Here is a 6571-nt window from a genome sequence, read left to right as displayed (position 1 = left end):
CTAGGTTTTTATTATTTGATTTCTCCCTACTTTAATTTCCTTAGTTTAATTCTTTTTACAAAAACAATTTGGTTACTTAATAATTTAGATTATTTTAATTAATTAAGGAATAAATTGACTTGTTTCCCTATGGTTCGACCCTACTTCCCTATCTGCTTTAGCTAGAGATTTAGGAATTAATTTTGATAAGGTGATACGACTTTAGCCTGTCAGGCGCGCTTGTACGGGTTTCTTTTGGACGTCCATTTTATTTCTACTTAGTTAGTTATACACTTATACTATATATATGTTCTCCTTCTATTTTTAAATGAGAATTTATTTGAGGAATTTTTTAGAAGCTAGAGGGAGAAGTTTTAGAGTTAGTTTTTAGTCCTTAGATTCTAGAGAGAGAAACTTGAGAGAACTTGGGGATTTCTACATTTGATTTCCTTCTACTTTGAATGCAAGCACAATTCCTTTGATTTGATCAAAGTTTGTAAGAATCTTCTTCTATTTAATTCAATCTTTTGCATTTTATTTTGATTAAATGTTGCAATTTCAATCTTGTTGATTGGTTTGATTCTTAATAGTTTGTTTGCAATGATGATGATGATTTTGATGATTAGTTTAGCTTTGTTCTTCAATCTCAATATGCTAAGTGAGTAGATTCCTTGCTAGGGAAATGGTGAAGCATGCATGAATGATGGATCACTGCTAATTGATAGATTTTGATTGATTGAATATTGTGATTAAGTTGGTTGATAGAATTGTGCATGTGATTGAATTGATAAGGAGTAGCTAACCTTGATTTTTAAGCTAGATTGCATTGTGATCTCTACTGAAATGAACCCTTGATTTAGGGATTGCATTTATTGATTGAATTTGATTTGTGATTCTTCCAGCTAGTCATTCATAGAGGAAACCTAGTTTGAATTCTAGGAGATAACCTTTTAAATTCTCTTGATTGCAATTACTATCCTTCCCTTACAACGTTTGGTTGATCAATTTCCCCCTTAATTAGCGTTTCTATCATGAATGTGTGTAGATCTTAAATCCTTAGTGCTTGTGATATTGAATTTCTATATTGTTTAGTTGTTGAGACCCTATTTATACTTCCAACTCCTTCTTATTCTTCGAAATAGCTTGACCTTAGGCTATCTTTCCCACCCATTTCTCGTGGTTCAACTCGGACTTGCCCCTATACTAGAAGTAGGTTTGGTTATAAAATTTTGTTTGACCTAGGAGGATTAGCCCAACGACCTAGTCAGCCTCGCGTCACCCGCCATGAATATAACCTGACCTTTTATTGACCCGACCTAAACCCGACCCATACCTGATAAGATGTATGACTTGACCTGACCCAACTCAAGCATGACCCAACCCGAACCCGACCCACATAGGTATGACATTAACCTGAATTGACCCGACCTGAGTTTACTCGACCCATACTAACCTGACCCGTTTACCTGAATTAACTGGTCTAACGACCACCACCAATAACATATTTAACCTACAAGAATGAACCAAAAGGGTTTTCCAGTAAGAATTCCGATGGAGAAAGAGGAGAGGGAGAGAAAGAGGAGAGATATTTTTTACAGCCCAATTTACTATCTAAACATTTATGTAAAAGAACACTTTTACCCCTAGGTATGGTTGGACCAAGGGAGTCCACATACTTGGTAGTGGTCCATCAGGCTGCATATAATCACAACTTCATAGCAATGGTACAACTTTATGACCGATGAATATGGTTGTCAAGTGGTTATTAATCAATGAGTAGAAAATTTAAATAACATAAATGTTTTTTTTTTCTTTTCATAAGAGTTAATAAATCTATAATAAGTATTGTGGTTTTACAAAAATTAATGGTATTTCGACGTCAAAATATCCTAAATCAATATAGATATACACCACTAACTATCTCACATAGATATATTTTTAAAATAGGCATATAGATAAAGTGTTTATCTTATTAATAAATAACCCGAGCATCGCCTACGGCACAAAAATAATACTATTATTTCAAGGTTTTTTTGACTCTTACCACAAAAAAAAAAAAAAAAAAAAAAAAAAAAAAAAAAAAAAAAAAATCAAGAAATTGTTTTTACCATCAAAACTTCACAAAGTTTATTTTACAACCAAAACATTTTAAAAAATTGTTTTTCACCGAATGCCGTCAAGAAAGCCGTTAAATCTAACGGTTAAAAAAATCTTTTATTTTCTTGTCAAAAATATGTTCTCTAATCTCTAGAGGTTTTGGGAGGTCTTTTTGGTTCTTTAATCCGAATTGAGGTCAGAATTGACAAAAAAATATTATAAATGCCTCGTTTTGTGTGTTTCACGCAATAGAGATATTTTTTATTAGCCAAAACGAGGCATTTATGACAAGTTTTTTATCAATTCTAAACTCAATTTGGATTCAAATGGAAAAAATGACCCCCAAAACCTGTAGTGAACATGTTTTTGGCACGATAGAATTTTCAAAATTTCGTTAGCTTAAATGTTTTTTTTTTCACCAAATACCATTGAGTTTTAACATAATTCACCAAATACCACCAGCATTTTTCAAATTCACCATATAACATCACGTTTTATGAAAATGTCATGACATGCCACAAATGACTAACGTCAGCTTGCAACTGGCTGGTGGGCTGGTCCAGTGCTCGCGAGCACGCTAGCATGCTGCTAGCTGCGCTGCTGCTTGCCTATGCTACTAGTGCAAGCTCGCTAGCGGGCTTGCACTAGCAGCACTGCCAGCCTCCGCAAGCATGCTCGCACAAGCGTGCCTCGCATGGCCAGCATGCCTAGCATGCTTGGCTGGCTGCTAGGCCATGCGAAGGGCCAACATGCACAGCCCCGCATCACTCGGCTTGCATGTTGCTCGGCGTGTGCGAGGGATTGTGCGGCCATAGCACGCCCAACCCCACATGCCCCTGCCAGCACCATGTTATGCCTTTGCGAGGGCTGGGGTCGCGGTTTGTCTTTACCTCCACTGGAGTGGTGCGGCAAAGCCTTGTGTTAGCCTAATATGTCGTGTCGTTTGATTATTTTACGTCTCATCGATTTTTAGAATCGTCTTGACGATAGACGCTCGCTTTCGACGCTCTAAGCTCGGAATCCAACGTCTTTGTTCGTAATAACTCTATTGACTCATTTAATCATTCGGATAAATTCATCGTCTCGGATCGGTTACTCGATTGGGTGTTACCCGAAGGGTTCAGTCTAGATAAAGCTGTAATATTACTTATGCATTAATATTACTGATCGAAAGCGGCCTCCATCTAGGCATTCCGATCACTTGACCTCACTGAATAATTAACTTTCTAATAATTCCAAACCCTCTATCGTAATAATACACTTGTTCGAAGGACACCATTCCTTTCACCCGCTCCCACACCTCCACTAATCAGCAACCCCTTCTCCCACTCTGTCGACCAGCCACATGAGCGTTACACCGCTGGCTGACCCACTCTTGCTTACCTCCGGCCATCCCCCTTCCCTCGTTGCACCACATACCTAGCCAAACCCTAACCTACAAATCTCCACCACAAAACAACCCAATTTCATCTACTTCTCACTCCTTCGATTGGAATTGATTCTTCTTGTCATCTTCTTCTCATTGTCACTGTACCACAACTACATCCGTTGTTCATCATTGTCATATCTAAAATTGGGAAGGGTGGTTAGGTTTCGGGGGTTGTGGGTGTGTTTTCGGCAAGATGGGCGGCGGTGACGTGTAAGAGAGGGTTTGGGTTGCCGGCGAAGGTGGTGGCCGCAGATTTTTGAAGGGAGAGCAAAATTCGCAGGTGATGCTGGGGAATCAGCTAAGGTGTGGTGGCTGGGGAATTCGCAGGTGATGTTGGGGAATCAACTGAGCTGAACTAAATTGAGATGAAATGAATATTTTATGAGAGAAGAAAATTAGGACTTGAATTGAACTGAAATTTAGCTGAAGAGAACAGGCCCTAAGACTTTGAAAATTTTTGGTGGTAAAAAACAATTCATGATTTTATAACGATAAAACACAAAATTTCTTTATTTTAAAGGAGGTAGAAAATAAAATAGTGAAAAAACGAAGTTAGATGACTCTATGGCTTACATAGTAAGAGGAGCTGCAACTCCAACTCCCATCTTCTCCCCTTTTCTGAAATCCATCCCAAACAATTTTAACTGTCATAACTACTTTCTACAACCAAATTACGCGCCAATTTTGTCACCTCTTCAATCCAAACCTTATAGTCTTTCTTCATCGTTGTCATCTAGACTCAACTGTGGAGTTAGAGACCAATTCTGGTATGATAATGATTCTCCCACCACCACTGCTGCTGCTTACGACATTCTCGGTGTCGAACCCCACTGCTCTGCTGCCCAACTCAAGGCTGCTTTCAGAGCTAAAGTAAGTGTTCATTACTTCTGTCTTTTAATTGAAATGATATAATGTTTTAATTGATTAATTAGTTAAATTTGATTTTTTTTTTTTTTTTTTTTGGTTACAAATTATTTGAATAATTTATATTTTAGATGATATTTTGGGTCGGATTTATTAGCTACAAAAAATGGTCATATTTATTGAATTGTAAGTTCTTGCTTGTCAAATTTTGTTGGGGTTTGGTAGAAAGGGTTTAATTAGGGTATATATTGAGAATTGGGGGGTTGGGTTTGAGTACATGGATGTGGGTTTTGGAAATGGGTTCGAGATCTTGTGAGTTATTGATCACTTGGCTGGCTGCTAGGCCATGCGAAGGGTAAAGGTTACACCCCTTCACGATCCATGAGATCGCTAACTCCATAGTGGTCTGTAACCATGACTGGATATTCGGGGATGAAGGTACAAATCCAATCTAAAAGAGATTGAACCTGCCCTAAATAGGCCTCTACTTTATTCTTCTCGTATTCATGTGCGCTTTCTGACTAACATGCAATCAATTTATTAACCTTAAACCCGTTTAATCTATGTTGGTTGAATATTAATGCACAAACAAATCTATTATTGGCGATCACTTGAATTAAAATCATATTAGCCTAAATAAAATTATTAATTATCTTATTAAGTGTGATTTCAAGTACAAATTCCCTTTAAACCTGTAAGAGAGGGCGTGATCAAGCAATAACAATACTATCAAGCAACATAATATTGATATAACAAATCATCATAATAATAATTTCAATAAAGCATAATAATACTAGCAAGATCTTAGGCATGTTACTAACATGATTAATAACAAATCTTAGCATGTCACTAAGCAATAAAAATCAAAGCTTTAACCCTAACATGATACTAACATGATAGAAGAAATAGGAAGTAACCTAAGCATGATACTAGGAATTAAAATAATATAAGCATAATTTCTATAAATGTATAGCGAAAAAACAACTTACTTTGTTGACTCGTATCTCTTTCTATCAAAACAATACACACGTTAGTAACTTCAAGGAAAATATTAAATCAAACAATTAATTTAAATAATTGAAATAGAGATTTGAGACCAAACCCTCAGAAATTATCAACCTTTTACATCTAGAGCAAAGCAATTTCGAGCTTGGCTAGGTGTGTCTAAGTCTCGTGATGGAGGAATAGTGTTTTGAAAAGGGAAGGCTTAGAAAGAGGGGGAAAGAACAAGCTTCTAGCTCAAAGAGAGAAAAAAAGAGTAGAATAGATGATTGTTGATGATTGAAAACGGGAAAATAACGCCCCTATTTATAGAGAAAATATCCAAAATGCTTAGAAAAGGGTCAGAATTCGACTCGAAGTTAAATAGACCCCATCGCGACGCGACAGACCCTATCGCGATGGCCGTGATAGGCTCTCCGCAGCGCGATGGCTTGATTAGGATAAAAATCCTTTACGGAGTCCTTTTCCTAATATAATTAGGTAATTAGACTCTGTAATTATCTTAGTTAAAATCAGTTTTATCTTTTAAAACACTTGTTTTATTCCAAATTAAATTCTTTATCTATTCTAAATAATATAAAACTATAATTATTAATCCTAACTCTATTAGAATTTAAAATAACCTTCTAAATTATTCTAGAAAATTAAAGTAATTCCTAATAACCTTAGGAAAGATAACTAATGGGCCCTTCACTTGATCATTGGGCCATATAAAACCATTTTGGGCCCAATTTAGTATTTTGGCCATAACTTGGCTGGCTGCTAGGCCATGCGAAGGGCCAACATGCACAGCCCCGCATCACTCGGCTTGCATGTTGCTCGGCGTGTGCGAGGGATTGTGCGGCCATAGCACGCCCAACCCCACATGCCCCTGCCAGCACCATGTTATGCCTTTGCGAGGGCTGGGGTCGCGGTTTGTCTTTACCTCCACTGGAGTGGTGCGGCAAAGCCTTGTGTTAGCCTAATATGTCGTGTCGTTTGATTATTTTACGTCTCATCGATTTTTAGAATCGTCTTGACGATAGACGCTCGCTTTCGACGCTCTAAGCTCGGAATCCAACGTCTTTGTTCGTAATAACTCTATTGACTCATTTAATCATTCGGATAAATTCATCGTCTCGGATCGGTTACTCGATTGGGTGTTACCCGAAGGGTTCAGTCTAGATAAAGCTGTAATATTACTTATGCATTAATATTACT

The sequence above is a fragment of the Chenopodium album genome, chromosome 10 (assembly GCF_948465745.1).
Source record: "Chenopodium album chromosome 10, dcCheAlbu1.1, whole genome shotgun sequence".
In the NCBI taxonomy this organism is placed as follows: Eukaryota; Viridiplantae; Streptophyta; class Magnoliopsida; order Caryophyllales; family Amaranthaceae; genus Chenopodium; species Chenopodium album.
The sequence above is the reverse complement of the archived record's forward strand: the minus strand, read 5'-3'. Positions refer to the sequence as shown.